General features: G+C 44.1%; 1 long non-coding RNA gene across 1 annotated transcript in view; it reads right to left on the bottom strand.

Moving 5' to 3' along the window:
* Nucleotides 1-21,403, bottom strand: part of LOC146822841 (uncharacterized) — a 380,915-nt gene that overhangs the window by 128,284 nt on the left and 231,228 nt on the right. The gene's annotated exons all lie outside the window — the stretch shown is intronic.

Raw genomic sequence — 21,403 nt, 5'->3', positions numbered from 1 at the left:
AGATCTTTCATACCTCATACATTCCAAGTGAGAAATGTATACTCAATCAGCAGTCTACCAGCCATTACTCAAAGTGGTCATTCTCCCTCCAAATAGACCCAACAGCATGGTTCGCACCTTTGGCTAACACTATCAAAATCCAGGCAACAAGTAAATAATGTAACCTCCTCTTAACTCTGCAGTATCACCCAAAAACGTTTTGTCTTCACCCCTCCTGTTTTCTGAACCCATTTTTGTTGACTTTTATGACTGTGCACTTTACCACTGCTAGTCAGTGCTAAAGTGTTCTCACTTTTAAACATGGTAAAACTGGCTAACCCTCAATTGGCACAATTGATTTCCTTAAAAGTTCCTAGTAGAGTGGTACTATGTGTACCCTGGCCTGTAAATGAAATGCTTCTAGAGAGAATGCAACACTTAGGTGCCGATTATGATCCGGTAAAAACCGGGTACGAACCGTCGGTCGGAGCGTTTTCTCCGTCCGACTCGTACCCGGTTGTAAAACTTTACAAACATGGAATTACGATTCGCACGGAAACACCATTTCCGTACGAATCGTAAAAAAACACCGACCGACGAAAATATACGTAGGAATGTGATCCGGGAATGCTGCGACGTGACGTCGGGACGCTTTCAGGCAGCGTTACACGACCCAGGAAGTACGATTCGAACCGACAGCAGTCCGGACGGCAATATTTTCACGGCACCCAAAAAGTGCCGGAAATGCGAAGTACGGCACAAAACGACCAGAGTAGGTGGCCCGGTACGTGCCGACCCCCCCCCCAGCCCCCGTACGTGTCGAACCCCCCATGTATGTACACCCGTGTACACATCGAACCCCCCGTGTATGTACATCCGTGTACGCGTCGAACCCCCCGTGTATGTACACCCGTGTACGTGTCGAACCCCCGTGTATGTACACCCGTGTACGTGTCGAACCCCCCCGTGTATGTACACCTGTGTACGCGTCGAACCCCCCGTGTATGTACACCCGTGTACGCGTCGAACCCCCCGTGTATGTACACCCGTGTACGTGTCAAACCCCCCGTGTATGTACACCCGTGTACGCGTCGAACCCCCCCGTGTATGTACACCCGTGTACGCATCGAACCCCCCCGTGTATGTACACCTGTGTACGTTCGAGTCGTACCCCCACCCGTGTATGTACGGTGCGTACCCCCAGGGGTACGCACCGTACATACACGGGATAGCGTAGAGCTAAAAATTACTATTTCCACTCCAGGGAGTGTAACAATAGGGAAAGTGTTGGATAGCGTAGGGGTAAAAATTACTATTCCCACTCCACAGAGTGCAACAGTAGGGAAAGTGTTGGATAGCGTAGGGGTAAAAATTACTATTCCAACTCCACAGAGTGCAACAGTAGGGAAAGTGTTGGATAGCGTAGGGGTAAAAATTACTATTCCCACTCCAAAGAGTGCAACAGTAGGGAAAGTGTTGGATAGCGTACGGGTAAAAATTACTATTCCCACTCCAGAGAGTGCAACAGTAGGGAAAGTGTTGCATAGCGTAGGGGTAAAAATTACTATTCCAACTCCACAGAGTGCAACAGTAGGGAAAGTGTTGGATAGCGTAGGGGTAAAAATTACTATTCCCACTCCAGAGAGTGCAACAGTAGGGAAAGTGTTGGATAGCGTAGGGGTAAAAATTACTATTCCAACTCCAGAGAGTGCAACAGTAGGGAAAATGTTGGATAGCGAAGGGGAAAAAATTACTATTCCCACTCCAGAGAGTGCAACAGTAGGGAAAGTGTTGGATAGCGTAGGGGTACAAATTAATATTCCAACTCCAGAGAGTGCAACAGTAGGGAAAGTGTTGGATAGCGTAAGGGTAAAAATTACTATTCCAACTCCAGAGAGTGCAACAGTAGGGAAAGTGTTGGATAGCGTAGGGATAACATTTACTATTCCAACTCCAGAGGGTGCAACAGTAGGAAAAGTGTTGGATAGCGTAAAAGGTAAAAATAACATAGTTATAAATAAAATAATTATTCAAAATAATTAGTGATTTAATTATTAAATAACTCGAAATTATTTACAAATACCAATAAGTAATTATTACAAACATAACTACCAAAGAATAATGAATTAACAATACATTAATAATACATACCAATAAATAATAATTAATACATATTATTTACCAAATAATAAATATTAAACAATAAAATATTTTTCATAACCAAAAACATATGAATTATTAAAAAGTAAATACCAATTAAAATATATTTAACAATTTAAAAAAATATATACCGCAAAATAATAATTATGAAACATTAATTACCAATTAAAAAATATTGAACTATTAAATATTTTTCATTCGCTAAAATAATAAATATTACACATGAATTACCAATTAATAATTACTTATTAATATATTAATTAGAAATATCAATGCATAATATTTAATTATATTTAATTCACAATTAATGATTAATCAACAATTAATTATTTTTCATAACCAAAATATTATAATTTAAAATATTTACCAATTAATAATTATTGTCCAATTAATTAATTATCAATACCCAACAACTAATTTAATAATTACTTAATTAGATTTCAATTACTTCCAACACTATTCCCCTATAAACGCACGACACACTCCACTAATAAAATAATACACTTAACATAATTATCAATTAATCAACTAATTAAAACTAATTGCCAATTAATGAAAATTAATTACCAATTAATAATTAATGAACAATAATATAATTATCAATACCAATAAATGAAAATAAATTATTAATTAATTACAATTAAATTACTTCCCACCCTATTCCCCTATAAACCCACAACCCGCTACAGAACTTAAACGCAAAAATTAATTAAAATTAATTTATAATTCCTAAAAATGTATAATTAATTCCATATAATTAAATTACTTCCCACCCTATTCCCCTATAAACCCACAACCCGCTACGGTACTAAAACACAAAATTGACTTAAAAAACCATTGTTAACATATAAAAATTGTATACATATATGTTAAAACCAGTAGAACACTTAACTAAAAACATATAACACATACATATTAAATACATAATAAAATACATAACAATAATATAAATATCGATATTAGTAACATCAATATTAGTAAAATCGATATATTTGATGTCGATATTACTAACTTCGATATTACTAACATCGATATTAAAATACTTACCTTAGGATCGATATTCTGTCCATAGATATTATTGACATCGATATTCTGTCCCTTCGATATTTAAAACTCAATATTAGTGTAGGTAGATATTTTAGTTTCGATATTTTGGCTGCTCACCTTAATGGTAAAGTCAGATTTTAAATCACAATTCTGAAAATGCCACTTTTAGAATGTTAGCATTTTCTTAACCTAACCATTTGCTGCCTTCAGCCTGTTCCTTGGTCACATGACTGGTGTGAGTGGCAGTTGATCTTTTTATATTCCTCCCAGACAGCCACACAGTAGAGGGACGAGGGGGCTTATTTCTGAGAGCCCGGCTTCACTTTTGCATCATGTTAAGTGGTATATGTGTGATGCAGGGCTTTCAAACAGATTTATGAAGCCACCCTGCAAGGCTTTGAGTGGCCTCATAAATCATGAGTAAAGCAATGCAGCGCAAATCGCTGCGTTGCCTTTCTCTGTGCCAAGCAGGTGTTCCATGGGCATTGCTGTGGGTTTTCCAACACCACACCCATGAAATTTGATGCTGCCCCAGATTTACTAAATCATGTAAACCTGGAGAAGCACTAAATCTGTACGCCTCCCGAAGTGAGGCGTAACGAGGAAAAATATGTTTATTTCACCTCGTTATTTCCCTCTTTCTACGTGTGGTGCATTCTGCAGTACACATAGAGAGAGGAAAACACCTCTTAGGATTGTTTTTGTGCAGGAAGATGCTCCTTCCTGAACACAAACAATCCTGTAAGCAATGGAGGCACCCTTGCACCATGATGCAAGAGTGCCTACATTGGTGCTAGGCTGCTGAAACTGTGCCAGTGCAGGCAGAAATTACAGGAATGCACTGTAGTGCATAAATGCGGTGCATTCCTGCTCCTTCACTTTGGCATATTGCAATGCAGCAAGGTGCCTTGCTGCGCTGCCCTACTCCAATGTCCCAGAAATGTGGCCCTAGCTATGCCTAAATGGGACATCATTGGAAGGATAGGAGAAGCTGCGCACGGATCCACTCTCACATCATTAGGCAGGGTCCTGCTCACACACAAAGAGCTCTTGTGCCTGTAGCCAAACTGGAGCCAGGGCAGGGAGGTAGGAAATTACAGACACCTCTGTACAGCAGCGACAGCACATGGTGACCCCAATGCTAAGCTCCGGTAACGACCGTCCGCAACACCGGGCATGATCTCCAACCTACAGCAATTACTTTCAACTATGCCCAGCCTGCTCTTCATGCTACAGCAATGACATCCACATTACTCTCCCTGCTCCTCGTGGCCCCCTTCACCATGAGCAGAACATTTCACGCCAAACTTTAAAAGGTAACTTTTTTAGTGGGACTAACCAGGTCCCTTTATCCGGTCCTTGTTCCATCATGGTCGGCGGACACATATATATATATAGATACACCACCGTGAATCTTAGAACTTGCATTATCTCCAATCCTACTAAACTGATATTTTTCATTTGCTGTATTTTGCCTTTGTTGTTATGTGTGTGCTACAAAAACACTTTTGTGCAAGCTACCAGAGGGTTAAACACAGGATGATTTAGTGACATTTTGTGGCTCATCCTGAAGGGGATTGTGGCTGTTGTTTGAGAGGGGCTCCACTCTCCTCAACCAACAACCCAATTACTCACACCAGAGCAGTCTGGCGATGAGAAGATTCCCAATGAACTAGCTAACCCTAGCTACGGAAAAAAGAAAAATGCCTCTTGAGATAAGTACGTTTGGAGGCTATGAGATTTTCGTAGTGTATTTAACATAAGTTTTATAAATAGCGGACATTACTCTCCCACCAGTCTGAACACAATGATAAGATACAGGAACCAATGGCCACCTCACAGTAGAATCATTATGTTCTTCCTCTGGTGTGGTAGATACTGAAAATGGGTGCACCCCTTCTTCCACAGCAGGGCATTTGCGGCCTCAAGTGTCAATTTCAATTTCATTTACTCTTAAATCAGTTTCAAATGAGCCATAAAAGAAACAAAATAACACTTATAACGAGGATATTCAATAATATGTAAAAAATAAATTTACAAAGGTGCCACAATTGCTTGATCATAGTACATTCCCACTGGTTTTTCTAATCTTCAAAGATATCCAAATGAAGTTTAATACTACCAAGCATATGTATTAAGATGAAAGCTGTTTAATTAAAAGCAATCCCTCCTTATGGGTATGAATATTATAATAATTAAAACCTGGAAATAAAAAGCCTTTCTGCAGAGATGTGCGTAAATAAAAAAAATAGAAAAACATTTAAGGTGCTTAGAGCTGATACTTTGTAACAAGGACATGGGGGCCATGTTATTATCCATGAGCGAGTAATAGGGTCTGCAATGAGAAAGTGCAGTAAATGCAGCCTTAATCAGGTTACACAAAAACTAAGCTGGGAGTTTCTGACATTTATTAGATAGGGTACAGTTGCTTTGCTAAGACCAGGAGGAATACCTAGGACATCATCCAGCTTTAAGCAATCCTTCAACACAGCTTTTGAGAAGGTAGTTTCCCTTTTAGTCTAAATTGAGAGCAATAACATGATGGGGTGACTTCTAATAAAATGCGAAATATAGAATATCCCTATCTCCTCATGATGGACAAAATTAGAGGCAGATTTTGGCACTGAAAGAAGCCAGCGTAAAAACACATTTTCTACTTTCTGAAGGGGTTCAGGATGAATATATCCCCATACCCCTGCCTGTTACTTCCCACTATTGAACATTTGACCCTATAGCTCTCCAATATGGGCCTTAATGGCTTTCCTTCTATCTTTGTGGTAAATCGCATCACTGCCTCAGATGATCTCAGCATCTGCTACGTTCTAATTGTGGAAAGATATTTCCATTCTAAGTTGGTTGCAAATGGCAATCCTTAACAGGTAACACGGGGGACTCTTATCAAGTTCTGAGTCATCAATCGAATGAGTTTCAATTTTAGCTCCACTGGGTCCACTGGAAATAGGATTTTGTTTGATAGAAATTTAAATCCAAAATTCTTCATAAAAAAGTTAATGAATCAAACAAAGATTGAAGGCCATTTGCTACTATTGATAATGATACAACATCATCCGCATATAGACCTGGAACTGGTCGTTTCCCCACCTGTGGGAAACCGTTCCCATATCAATAAACATTGTGCTATGCCATTAATGTTAAATGAAAATTAAAACTGCACCAGAACACACCCTTGTCTACCCCTTTCCCCAAGGTTAATTTCTCTGTACAAGCCCCAGTAGGAGCATAACGCACCCTTACCTGTGAATCTTGATGTAACCTTCTTAAACTAATACTAAAAGATTTGTATAGCCTTGTAGCCTCCATCAGGAGCCATCATTTTGACTGATTCACAGACTTGAAAGCTGCAATCAAATCCATAAAACCAATATAAATAGAGCTCTTCTTGGCCTTAGTTTATTTGCCAGTGATCGGCAGGAGATTAAGACATTGCGCTAGTGTTCCCAAACCGGGGCTGAAGCCATATTCAACTTTGGAGAACATCCCTTTTTCTTCCACCAAACTTTCCAGCCTAGTAAGGAAGATTCTGCCTAAGACCTATGTGGAGTCAAGGAAAGAAATCGGTCAGTAGTACAAGGTGAGCTGCCTAATATTTTTTTTTTATGAATGGGAGCTATAATTGCTTCGGACCAGGATGATGACAAAACTCCAACAATAGCTGTCCTTATCTCATTTGTTAACAAAGGGGCCCTAAGTGGGATGTTACTTTTAAAATCATCAACTGGATCTCCATCCCGTACTGTAGCTTTGCCTGACAGGGCTGTCAACAATGCCACTTCAACCTCCTCAACCTGCATGGAGTAAGAAAATAACTCTAACCCATCTGTATCATATGGGTGTGTCAGCAAATCCTCTCCTGTGTGGTTGGAGTTAAATACTTCCAAAAAATGTTCCAACTACTTATCTGCCAGAATTACTACATCAGAGGAGGGCAAATTAGAAGTACTAAAAGAAGGTGCATTCATCACATGCCAAATGCTCCAGTATCTTTAAGTTTACCAGCCACGTTTAGGTCATATTTTCATTAAGTTTCTTCTTCCTAAGCTTTAGGGCCTGATTATAATTAGCACTGGCTTGTCTATTTCTATACTCGATCTTGGAATTTTCATGAGAGCCTTTAAACGTTGTTTTAGCAGAGGCCGCCTCCGAAGGGGCCTCGAGGGCCTGCGCCATAACGGCCATCCGAGCCCACAAGGAACAGATCCGGTTTGAGCTGGTTAGCGCTGCCGGGAATCGCCGCGCTTCGAAAAGCACCCGAGGCCCTCTCCTCCCCCTCCCCACGAACAAAGGGAAGAAGGAAAGGGGGAGGGGGATATAAGGCGACGCTCCCCCTGGGCAGCTCACCTTGTACATCAGGGAGCTGGGGGAGCGGCACCAACAGTTTTTGAGTCGCTGCTAAAGGGTGTAAGGGAGACGCTTTTTCCCCCATCTACCATCTTGCTGCCGTCGTGACCTAAGAACAGCGAGGAGTGACCATCAGAGGACGGCACAGCCCCCTTTGGGCATGGAAGGTCGGTGGTGGAAAGGACGGAGACCCAAGGTCGAGAAAGGCAGGCATGACCCCCAGCTCCCCGGGCAGCGTTCGGAGAGGAAGAGGCTCTCGGCAGCCGGCGCCGACCAGAGTGGCAAGTTATGAGCTCAAGGAGCAAGGAGTACGGCGCTGCATGCTGGCCACCTTCTGCTAGAAAGTTATTAGCGCTACTTGTGCTGCTGCCAGTTGTTCGTGCGCCCGCGATGGATTGGTTAGAGCTCCACGGCCCGCCTTGGCGCAATGGGCAAGGAATGATGAGCGGACGGCAGCTCTGGGGGCAGACTCTGCAAAGGAGAGAATAAAGCGTGTGCAGGGGAAACGGGTTAGGCTGCTGTTCACGCGCAGGCTACACGGATAGATATACTTGTGCACCCCCCAGTCTGGACGCCCGTCGGTGATGCGGCAGGCACCCAGACAAAGCGCTCTGGTTCCCTTGGGCGTGTGCACGATTTAAAAATACCCTCCAGGCTTGCCGCGTCCAACCAAAGACCCCCCTTGAGTAAGGTATGCCAGTGCCGTAGCCAGCTGGAAGGTACTTGATAAAGTGGAAGGTCAGCGTGCGCTTTACAAATACACACAGTTGTTAAAAGTTGAAGCTAAAGAGGTTGAATTGATTCGTAGATTCCGTGCAGGTCAGCGTGTCAGCAGGGTCAACTAATCTGTTTAAAGACAGAGATTAACCTGTGGCAAAAATTCTCAGATTCATACTTTGTAAATTCAAAAACTAGAGTAACTTCACGTTATCAAATGTTGCCCCCCGTCAAATTGTAGGGAGGGAAGTAATTTATGATGATCAGGCAGAGTGATTTATGACAACAAAATGATGACAGATTTTTGACAGAATGATTTACAATACCCGATGATTTATGACCCAATATTTATGATGTCCATATGACACTGAGTGACAACCAGTTGTGATAATGTTTGATAATGATTTATGACCCCAGCCCGAGAAGGTGTTCAGGGGAGTCCTACAAATATGACGTATGTAATGAGTAATAAAATTGCGGCCAACAACCACCACAAAATCAATGACTGTTGGCTGTGTGTAGTAATACAGATACACGGGTATGGTACGGTTCCGGGAATGGGCGCAGTGCAGCTGTTATAGCAAAGGCCGCCTCCGAAGGGGGCCTCTAGGGCTGGCGCCATAACGGCCGTCCGAGTCCACAAGGAACAGATCCGGTTTGCGCTGCTTAGTGCCGCCGGGAATCACTGCGCTGTGAAAAGCGCCCAAGGCCCTCTCCTCCCCCTACCCACGAACAAACGGAAGAAGGAAAGGGGGTGGGGGATATAAGGCGACGCTTCCCTGGCTCACCTTTTACATCAGGGAGCTGGGGGAGCGGCACCAACGGTTTTTGAGTCCCACCCACCCACACCTACAACAGCAGCGTTGCAGTGCTGACAGGGACGAAAAGAACTAAGGGTGCAACGATTGGCAAGGGAGACATACCGGGCGGTGTGTGGGAGTAAGGCCAATCACTTTTGGATACCTCACGACTGAGCGAAGTGGCACCACTCACTTTGGGATGCCTCACGGCTGAGTGAAGTGGTCTAACAAAAGGGGGTAGCAAACGGAGACGGTACTAACAGCCCAGCCCCCACTGGAAGGAAGGGCAAAAAAGAGTCCAACATGGTAGCGAGCTGAGGCCTAACTCTGGGAAGAGGCTACCCCCATGCGAAGAGAGCGCAAAGCCAACCTAAAGGGGCAGAAACAAAAGGTATATTGGCTTGGTTATGGAGAGACACCGACAGGGCGGTGTGTAGAAGGAGGGCCACTCACTCTGGGATGCCTTACGGCCGGGTGAGTATGCCTGACAAATATTCGTGGTCGCAAAAGGAGACGACACTCGAAGCCCAGCCCCCGCCAGATGGTAGGGCGCAGGAGAGACTACCAAGGTAGTGAGTTGTGGCCTGGCTCCGGGAAAAGGCTACCCCCACACGCAAAGGGGCGTGGAAAACAACAAAGAACAATCTACAAGCTGTCAGGGAGATTTATGACCCTAGGATATGCAAATGAGCAAAAGACAAACCAGTGATTTATGGTCAGCTGATGATTTATGATGCCCATGCAGAATGATTTATGACAACTAAATGATGACAGATGTGTGACAGAATGATTGATGACATCATGATGATTTATGACCATGATTTATGCCAGCTGATTTATGATGATCAGGCAGAGCGATTTATGACAACAAAATGATGACAGATTTGTGACAGAATGATTTACTACACCCGATGATTTATGCCCCAATATTTATGATGTCCAAATGACGCTGAGTGACAACCAATTGTGATAATGTATGATAATGATTTACGACCCCGGCCCGAGAAGGTGTCCACGGGAGTCGTACAAATGTGATGTCTGTAATGAGTAATAAAACTGCTGCCGACAACCACCACAAAAACAATGACTGTTGGCTGTGTGTAGTAATACAGATACACAGGTATGGTACGGTTCCGGGAATGGGCGCAGTGCGGCTGTTAATGAGCAATTAAGCAATCCTGGTTGATCAACAACTCCTAAACTTACCCCTAGGGTGAGTCTTGCTGATTAACTGTAAATTTATAAACTCAGTCAGTAGGTAAAAAGGCACGTATAATTTCATTAGGTTTTCCTTGGGGGTTCAAACACACGCCTGCGGCCTGCGCAGGTCAGAACGATGGGGCGGTGACAACCAGGAGGGAAAAGTAAATAAATAATTAATTTCCACTTGTTGACGTCTATCGAAATCCCCCCCAACCCGGCCCCATTGCCCCTCTGCTCTTACTTGCACAGGCCGCAGCTGCAAACACATCTCAAAACGTCCTCGATTATCCTTACATACATTCTTAAAAAATGAATGGGGTTGTTTTTTTCCCATTTTATCTGCACCCCTTGATTCTTTCTACATTTTATCAACAACGCCTTCTGATTACAGATCTTTCTAGCAAAGATGTCAATGGTAATTGGTTTATTGTCACTATGACATTTAGATTTGACCACAAAATTGGACATCACAGGTGTTAGGTGGGGGAAGATAAAATGAAAATCATGAATGCTCCCTGTGCCTCTCCCTGTAAATGTTGTCAAATAATGAAGCTCTGGGACATTCTGCTCATAGAATGCAAAAGATGTTATTTTTCATAGTAAGTCTGTTAAAATCTTCCCATATGAATTATGTTTAAAATGTGGATAACCCTGCCCAGCCATATCCAAAAAAGCCACAAACACTTATACTAGAAAATCTAAAAATCCTGAAATTAAAATCACCCACCCATAATATTGGAAGGGGAGTAGAAATATTCCTCAGGTAAATGTGTAAATAATATTTCAACACTTTTACAACTGAGATGTCTGCATGGTCGAAAACATTATATTAATAATTGACTAGTAAAACTTTCAAAGCATTCTCTATTTATAGCAGGATCAAGGTGTGGGGGGGCAATTCTTCAGACTAAGATTTGTATAATTTACTAATACTAAGACCACCAGTACACCACTAGGTCTTCCCATATACATGGGTCTCACCATATGAGAGTGAACAGCATGGGTACAGATAGAGCAGAAGCCATTGATATGGGAATCCTCAGTAAGCCAGGTCTCCTGGCAACAGATTTAATCAAACCTATATATAAAAGAAAGCAAGTCTTGATCATTCAGTATACCAGATATATTCCATGATACCACGTCAATCAATCTGTTGGCATCACAAATGCTTAGTTAGTCTGAAGGACTGGGCTATTCTAAGGCCCAGCGGTGCCAGGGGACAACACCTGAAACCTTCGTGGGTTACCTGTTCCGGCGTACAAAACACAGAGACACGGGACACTTCCTGCGGCGTCAAAGATCAGCGTTTATTTACTGCAGGGATACAGAAATCGCAAGAAGTACACAACGTGTAGGTTCTGAGAGACTGCTTCAAATTGCACAAGTGGATCGCTCCTTTTATACACATTTTGGTCATTGCACAACATGACGAACAAAAGGTTACAACTCAGTTCCCACAGTAAACTTCAAAAAGGGTTGCATTCATGTTTCAGAAGCCCGGAACATAATTACAGCAGCATTGCCGGTTCCCAACTGTAAAAGCACATTAAGCACATTCCATTCTGACCATAACGAATTAGAGGAAGGGACAGAAACAGATGCAAAGGATGCACAACAGTTTAGAAAACAGCGTAGAAAGTAATATCGGAAACTTGATTGCAGGATCAAAGAACTCGTGCCTAATGTATGCACGACTGAAACAATAAACTAGCACAGCAAGATGAGCCTCGAGCGGGGCCATCTGCCCTTGCCGTGTCATCCCCCTCATCATAAAAGACCTTCAAAGGAACAGGTGTCCTCCACGAAAGCTTGGGAATCCCAGGGTCACGAAGCGGACAGTGTCCGTTCGCTGGCTACTTGAGGGCAAGAGACAAAATGGACGCCGTATCTAAAATGGAACCCGAGGGTTCAGATGGACATACCCAGGAATGGGACGAACCATACATAGTAGCGTAGCGAAAACGCGTACACCCACTAAACTCGTCATTTGCGGTTCGTAGATACCAAACTCGTCCATATTCGAACATACCCAAAATGTCGGTCCGATTCCCACGGAACCTCAGACGCTCCTTTTGCCCTCATGTAGGCAAGCACTAGTCTAGATCAGAATCGATTTCGATATTCATCAAATCGTTCAGTTGCTGCTGGAACATCATTCTATTCATCAACGTCTCTTTGGTAACTGATGGCCGTCTTATACACGTTGTAGCACAGAGGCCACATAAGGCCGGACCACACTGTACGCAAAGACAACACGTGAACAGAAACGTTACAACAACCCCTACGATCATCAGAATCTTCCAACCCCAAGTTGATATCAGGCCCCAAAACCATCCTAGAAGCGTCCAATTACCTTCGTCCACGTGTATGGACTCGGAGATCTTATGCAACTTCGAGATGGCTTGGTAAACGGTTGGAGCGTTGTCAGGAATGAAAATGCAACAGCTCGAATGGATAACTTTGCACACACCACCTCTATCTGCAAGAACAACGTCTAGAACCATACGGTTCTGCAACGTCATAAGTCTGTCCGCCTGAAGTTCCGCTGTTAAATTACCAAGAGCACTCGCAGTTATGTTAGCAGTCGATTCTACCACACGGCTCAACTGTCTCAGGTTCCTACTATTAACCATAGGTCCCCAAAACGGCAAGAAACCCTTAAAGAAGTCTCCTGCTTCTTGACCCACAGTGTCCTCTTTGCTGACAACGCCTCTCACAACTCTAGTTTTGTGATAATCGGAGGCAGCCGTAAAAGTCGGTGGCAAGAGATTCGCAATATAACAGGTTCCCGAGAAATCACGGGGCAACCATGTATATGCACGCTCATAACATACGAAATAGGTACCCTTGGCAGTCAGGAAAACAGGGGAAGAGAGCATCGGTAAAACATACGTGTCAGTACAAGCACTCTCCCCAAGCTGGGCTCTCGGATTTCGACCAAGACCTTTCAAGCAGAAATTACCGAGGTGGGGTACGATCCATATTGGAGACGAGCTCTTGAGCTGTCTATCACCCACTGACATACTATACTCAGCCTCACTCAGATCTTTATATGCTTGTATCTCTTCATCTGGAATAAGCGATGCATCGAAAATATCTCGATCTAGATCAGCAATCGCTATTGCCAAAGGCTTATGGTACGGACCAGGACCAAAATTCGCAGAACGTGGCTCTCGACTGGGGTAGGAATCTAGTGCACTACGGAACATAGTTTGGAATGCTCGAGCTGACCCCTGGGAACTGTAAGGAAGAACCAAGTACGGAATACCTCTATCCATGGTATGTGGCATTAACCCACACACCCAACAGTTGGTAGTATTCATCACCAACTGATGCTGATGTAGGAGTTGAACAAAGGAGTTATTCATGAATTCCGCACGTCTAACCTGTTCATGTTGGGGCAGGAGATGAAAGGAATGTGGGGAAACAGTGGTACTAGGTTAGGAGAAAAGGTAGGTGAAATGGAAGGCAACAACGACTGTATTCCAAAATACACTCCGCCCACCAATAGCATAGAAACAGTCAGAAACAATAGAAATACCTGAAACAAAAAACATTTCGTTCGTACAATCTTATGCAATTTTGATCTTTGCGCCGACATCCTTTCTACTTCCAACAGCTTAGAGAACGCCATCCTCTAAAAACCGTCCGTACGTTCTTGACGCACTTCGTTCTGAGTAGCGATTATCAATTCCCAGGAGTTCCCAGGAACCGACAAAAGGTAACTGACCTAGTATCAGGAACCTGCTAAACAGAAGGAAGTACCCGCACGGCCCTACGGTTAACCCGGATGATAGGTTTTCTTAAACAAACATTCAACTTAATAAAAATCTCTTAGCTGTAAAAAGTACACATAAAAAGAAATTCAAAAATCAGCAAAGGATGTAATCGTTCTTAATATTCGTGGCAACAGTAAAGGAAAATATAGAAAAATGTATTAGTCTTTGTCATGTGAACGAAGAAAATATCGACGTCTTCCAGGTCGAGTCTGCTCTTCAAATAGTTGTTCAGCTGGTGAAACAGTGTTCAATCGATCAGATGGCAATTCAGACCTTGAGTTCTCCAAAACTGACGACTCAACAGATGTGTCCGGCTGTAATGAATTGTCCACTACAAGTTGAGCATCGCTAAACGGCACGTAACGTAGAGGGGTCTCGGTTTCCGCTGTCGCAATACCAGTTCTCACCCAATTGTCTGCTGGTGAAGGGATCGAAACCTTCTTGGTATGAGTGGCATGCACCCAGTTCTTTCTGCCTTCCAACCGAACTGCAGTCCTTGTAGCTAGTAGCACTTGAAAAGGGCCCACAAATCTTGGCTCCAGATTGCGTTTTCTGCCAAAATTGCGGGTAACAACCCAGTCACCCGGTTGGAGCCGATGTCCAGGACCCTCTGTCTGTGCCGGTAAAGCTTCAAAGACCTGTTGATGAATTAACCTCAGTTTAGCAGTCAGATCATGAAGATAATCAATTAACATTGGATACTCAAGGCTATCAAAGGCCTTAGGCCTCGGGACTCCCCAAATGTTCGCAGGGCGGCCGAACACAATCTCATATGGGCTAAGCCCTACTCGAGAGTGCACAGTCGCCCTGGTTGACAAGAGAGCCAGAGGCAAAGCATCAGGCCATGACAAACCAGTCGTAGCTTGTATCTTTGCAAGCTTCAGTTTCAGAGTACCATTGTACCCTTCAACCAAACCCGCTGCCTGAGGATGATTGGCGCTATGGAATTTCTGTCGAATTCCAAGGCCCTTACACACACTCTGCATCACACTTCCCACAAACTCACTTCCATTATCTGACCACACAATCCGTGGCATTCCATACCGAGGAAAGTATTCCTTCAATAGGACTTTCGCTGTGGACAAGGCAGTATTGTCTTTAAGAGGATAAGCCTCTATCCATCTGGAGAACGCACAAACCACAACCAAAACGTACTTCAGATTATTGCATCTCTCCATATGGATGAAGTCCAGCTGGATAACCTCAAAGGGACACGTAGGAGGGGCAAAATGGCCAGGTGGAGTGGGAGTGCCCTTGCCAGGATTGTACATCAAACACACCATACAATTCTTAACCACTCTCTCAGCGCATTTAGCAATACCATCATTCTTCCATACAGGAGATAATAACTTACATATACCTTTCGCGCTAATATGTGACAAGCCGTGAGCCATAGTCACAACGGCTAGCACATATGCATCCGGTAACATCCACCTCTGACATTCCGACAAGTCAACCCAACATCCATGGGTGTCTAACTTTCCCGTACTTTCTTTCCACTTGGTCTTTTCAGTTTTAGTGGCCTCATTCTGAATTGCTTTCACGCTCTCAACAGTGTCTTCACACATACCAGTCTCCGTCGGCCACCTCACTGAACTCGTAACATACATTCGGGACGCAAGATTCTTAGCCGTTTCCTTAGCAATCTCATCCGCAAATGCATTACCACGACCAACATCATCCGTAACCTTTCGATGCGCACTACATTTAATGATTGCCACCTGTTTAGGCAATGTAAGTGCATCCAAAAGATCATTCACGAGCTGTCCGTGTTGGATCTTCGTACCATGCGATGTCATAAATCATCTCTCTCTCCACAATCCGCCAAAGCTATGTGCAACACCAAACGCATACTGACTGTCAGTAAACACATTCACTCGCTTTCCCTTACACAAGACACACGCTCTCGTCAACGCAATCAACTCTGCCGCTTGCGCTGAATTCTGACTCAATCTCGCAGTTTCCACAACCGTACTCAACGTCACTACAGCATACGCAGTCGTCACTTCACCATTCGGCAACTTAAAACATGAACCATCAACATACAAAGTGCCATCAGGGTCTATCAATGGAGTGTTTTTCAGGTCCACACGACCCTTCGTCTCTTCTTCAGTTCGCAAATAACAATCATGTGGTGGTACATCATTTGATTCCACATTAGTCGGCAACAATGTCGCCGGATTCAGCACATTACAACGCTTGATCTGTATATGACTTGCCAAAAGTGTTAACTCGTAACCAGACAACCTTGCACTCGTCAGATGTTGAGTTTTTGTACGATTCAGGAGAGTGTCAACTGCATGCGGAACCATCACTGTGAGCATATTATCCATAACCAGACCTGCGGATTGTCGAATAGACACCGCAGCTGCCGCTGTCGCCCATAAGCAACTCGGCAACGCTCTAGCTACCGGGTCTAAGGTCGAGGAAAAATATGCACATGGACGCTGCTTACCACCAAAGTGTTGCGTCAAAACACTCAACGCACAACCTTCTCTCTCGTGAACGTATAGTGTAAATGGCTTACTGTAATCAGGAGTACCTAACACAGGAGCCGAACACAACGCATCACGCAGTTCAGAAAATCTTTTCTGACATTCTTCCGTCCATGGCAAAGGAGTCAAAACATCCTTGCACGTAAGAGCTATCAATGGCTTCGCTAACAGTGAAAAGTTTGGGATCCACTGTCTGCAGTATGACGTGATACCTAGAAAGGCACGCACATCTCTCTGAGTTGTTGGCACAGTCATTCGAGCGATCGCTGCAATTCTTTCTGGGGTCAACCTTCTTCCCTCCTTTGACAATAAGTGACCTAGATAGGTTACTTCTTGACAACAATATTGCAATTTAGAAGGTGACACCTTGTGATGTAAGTCGCATAAATGCTGTAACAGTGATACTGTAGCAGTTTTGCAAATCTGTTCAGTGTCAGCAGCTACCAACAGATCATCAACGTACTGAATCAAGGCCGCACCAGCCGGTAATACAAACGCATCAAGTTGGCTCTTAAGCGCTTGACTATAGATCGATGGACTCTCACAGTAGCCCTGAGGTGCGCGTTTAAACCTGAAACTGCGACCACCTAATGAGAAACCGAATAGATCTCTGCTTTCCTCAGCAATCGGAATGCTAAAGAAGGCATTCTTCAGATCGATTACCGAGAACCACGATGCAGAAGCTGGAATCAGAGTCAGCAAAGCTGTAATGTCAGGCACCACGGGAAACTGAGGAATCACAATTTTATTCACCTCTCTTAAATCAATAACAAAACGATACACAGGAGGCTTGGATGGATCAGTTCGTTTCAAAATAGGTAACACAGGACTATTACACACGTTACCCCGAGTTTCTTCGATAACATCCTTAGCGATCAAATCGTAAATGATCGCTAATAGTGCTCGCTCTCCATCAAGAGAGATACGATACTGGGGAATGCGTGGCAGTCGCACATTTGATTTCAATTGAACAACATAAGGTGGTATATCCAACAGGCCCACGTCGTTGGGACCCGTCGCCCACAAAGACTTAGGAAGAGAACTCAATTCCGGTGGGAGCTTATCAGTCGACAAATACATAGGAGAGATCACTTTCTGACCCAACGTCAGCTCCACTCCCGCAGGAGAACAGTACAAAGTCGCATATAACCGCTTCAACAAATCCAGGCCCAAAAGATTCTCACCACAACCAGTAGTCAAAAGCAAAGGAGCTTCTAACTCACGAGACCCAATTGTAAGGGGCAACGGACAAGAAACTGGATTGCTAACGGGGGCGCCAGAGAATCCAACGGAAACATTCATTAAGCCAGACAAAGGCGCGCCAGGGAGTTTCGAATGCATGATGGAGCTTTTCGCTGCACCAGTATCCAACAGAAAAGGCTCAACTACGCCCATTGTGGCAACTGTAACGTAAGGCCCTCTCTGATCAACCGGAACCGATACTACTCCCTTTCTTTGTCTATGGCTGTCCTAATAATGACCGTCAGCAGCAACATCATGCTCGACGTAATAGTCGTCCACATGATACTGTGCAGATCTACCAGACGATAAATCGCGCCGATCAAAGCAATTCTGCGAATCTGCCGGAGTGGCCAAACGCTCATTCTGATTCTGAGTAACACCGCGACCTCTACCACGTGATGCTTGTTGAGGACCACTTCGACCTCCTCGAGCCGAAACACCATTGTTTCGGTCACGCAAAACTGGACAATTAAACTTCAGATGGCCCTCACCCCTACAATACGCGCATTGATTATACCCCAACATAGGTCGTGGTGTAGAGGAGTCAGTACGCGACTGTGACCTAGAAAACTGCGAATGTAATCGATTTTGCTGTTGCGAATCATTTTGATTCGAACGCGGAGGATACGCTTGCTGCAATAAGACCTTAGTTTTAAGATCCTTCGTTTTCTTATCTGCACGTTCGCTTTCTTCTTTCTCTCTATTTTCATAATATTGGGCCGTAGCTAGTATTTGAGCAGTGGTAGAAACAGCCCACGAACTTTCAGAGTTCTTCAATTTGTTGCTTAGGTAAGGCAACAGATTCGAGACAAATTTATCAACAAACAGTCGCTGACCTCCCTCAGTGCTCATATCCTGACCACTGTGATCAATGAATGCCTCCTCAAATCTCATAAAGAAATCGGAGACACTCTCGTCCTTCTTTTGTTTACACGCGGACAGTTTGTCCCAGTTAACTCTTATTGCCGGCATAAGCGTCTTCATAAGTGTAATTATCCTCTGGGGCAGATTCTCAATGAGCTGTTCAGGTTTAGCCCCACCAACTTGCCGTGCGTCAGCCGCAGCAAGAGCAGCCCAATCACCGCCTAACTCGGCTGCATGATTCTCTTGGCGGATTTTCGCCCAAATCGGTTGAGGTACTATATTACCGAACAACATGTCAATATCGGCAAGGTTCATAATAGTAGCATCCACTAATTGGGATAACTCCTTATAATAACCTGCCGGATTTTGGCGGGGGTCAGGCAAAGTTTGCTTCACCTGCAAAACTTCCGACCGCTTCCTGGGGAGGTGTATCCAAACTCTCTGAAAGTGCGGTGGAATAGCAGGGACAGCAGCAGCATCACCTGGCATCCACACTGGGGGAACTTCCCGCATAGGGTACTGACCAGGCTGTGCCATCCACTTCTCAGTTTCGTCCTTAAACAATGCTCGAGGTGATACCGTAGATCGAAAAGATAACAGACGCTCTAAAGCATGTCGAACATTAGCACCCACAATCATACCACTCGAAAATTGATTCTGAAGTTCAGTGATCTCGGGCGGTACATTGTCTACCGCATCATTATCCCACTCTTCTCTCAAAGATTTACACATTTCCTCGTACACAAATCTCTGTGTGGGCTCATTAAACTGAGAAAACGTCTCGAAAACTATACGTGAAGTGTACTTTGCAGGATGACTAATCCATTTATGCGCCAGTTTCACTAACGACTCACGTTCTCTACCATCAGGAATTTGACTGCGCCTCTGAGAGACATCAGAAAGATCTGTCCCGAGTACCGGTCCAAAAAACGGAGAATAAAGAGTAGCGACAGCATTAAATATACGACTACGAACAGAAGGGGAAGAAGAAGGAAGCACAGGAGTAACTACATTAGGGGTAACCGCAGAAATAGTAGAAGTAGTAAAGATAGCAGGAGTAGTAGTAATAATAGGCTGAAGAGGTACAGGCAAAGGAGCAACAGGGAAAAGAGCGGGTAGCGGAGGATGAACAATTTGCGGCACAAGAGGATTCGGAAGAACAGGAGGAACGACAGGCTGTCCAGCAACCGCCAAGACAGCAGGTTGAGGTGCAGGAGGAATCACAGGACCCACAGTATCTGGTGCATAGGGAGGTGGTGATTTCAATAGATAAGACAATAAGGGATCCTCAACCGTTTCTTCTCCCATCTTATCAGGACTAGACGGTAAAACCGGATAACATTTATCCACCGCCATATGATGCAATCTAGAAGAAACTTCCTGCTCCTTCTCATCCTTGTCTCGCTGATACTGTTCTGCATTTCGCATCACCGCAATAACACCTTCTCTCTTATTTTTCTTAGACTGTTTAATGTCTTTCTGCTTGGCCTCTTTACGCCATAATCGAAAGGAATCAAACATGGCCGGCCTAGCCTTCTTTTTAAACAATTTAGTTTCAAGATTATCCAATATTGCAGTTTCGAAACTACCATGTGGTGGCCAACTAAGAACACCATCCTTTTTAGTATATCGAATCCAATATTCATTATATACGATAGGACCTACTCCGTGGCGACTATAGAGCTCATAAATTGGAGTTCCAACTGGAGGTATCGGACATGAATCCTCTAGTCGGGAATCCGTGCTGCAACATTTAAGGAAACCAAACAAAGTACTACGGCCAGGCATCGTGCACACTAACCGAGTTTACAAACTTCAAGGGCTATCGAATTACGATGTCCTCGCAAAAATGCAAGACCCTCGGTTTTTGGCAATTGCAATTGTCAAATAAAACCCAACAACTAAGAACCAACGACTAAGAACCACAAATGCAATGGAACCATGCAAACAACCAAGTCTACTTTGGGAGCGACCCACAAATACTTAACTGAAAGAGCAATGGCGTCACCAGGAAGGCCCGTCTATCGTCTCGCCGTACAAAGGACTACGCCAGGCGCCAAAACAGGTCGACAGTCAGGGCATCAGTCCGTCGCAGCCGTCAGGAGGCGGGAATCTTCGCGGGAAAAGTCTTCGGGCCACTTATTGCGACAACTGGATCGATGAAGCGGGGTGCACCTTCCATCGGAGATTTCACACGAAGTTCCTCACGATCGTCGGGCTTTGGACCGGTACCGCTGATGTCGCCCCTTGTTGGGCGCCAACTGAAGGACTGGGCTATTCTAAGGCCCAGCGGTGCCAGGGGACAACACCTGAAACCTTCGTGGGTTACCTGTTCCGGCGTACAAAACACAGAGACACGGGACACTTCCTGCGGCGTCAAAGATCAGCGTTTATTTACTGCAGGGATACAGAAATCGCAAGAAGTACACAACGTGTAGGTTCTGAGAGACTGCTTCAAATTGCACAAGTGGATCGCTCCTTTTATACACATTTTGGTCATTGCACAACATGACGAACAAAAGGTTACAACTCAGTTCCCACAGTAAACTTCAAAAAGGGTTGCATTCATGTTTCAGAAGCCCGGAACATAATTACAGCAGCATTGCCGGTTCCCAACTGTAAAAGCACATTAAGCACATTCCATTCTGACCATAATGATTTAGAGGAAGGGACAAAAACAGATGCAAAGGATGCACAACAGTTTAGAAAACAGTGTAGAAAGTAATATCGGAAACTTGATTGCAGGATCAAAGAACTC

This window comes from Triturus cristatus, chromosome 5_2 (assembly GCF_964204655.1).
Source record: "Triturus cristatus chromosome 5_2, aTriCri1.1, whole genome shotgun sequence".
Classification (NCBI taxonomy): Eukaryota; Metazoa; Chordata; class Amphibia; order Caudata; family Salamandridae; genus Triturus; species Triturus cristatus.
The sequence above is the reverse complement of the archived record's forward strand: the minus strand, read 5'-3'. Positions and strand labels throughout refer to the sequence as shown.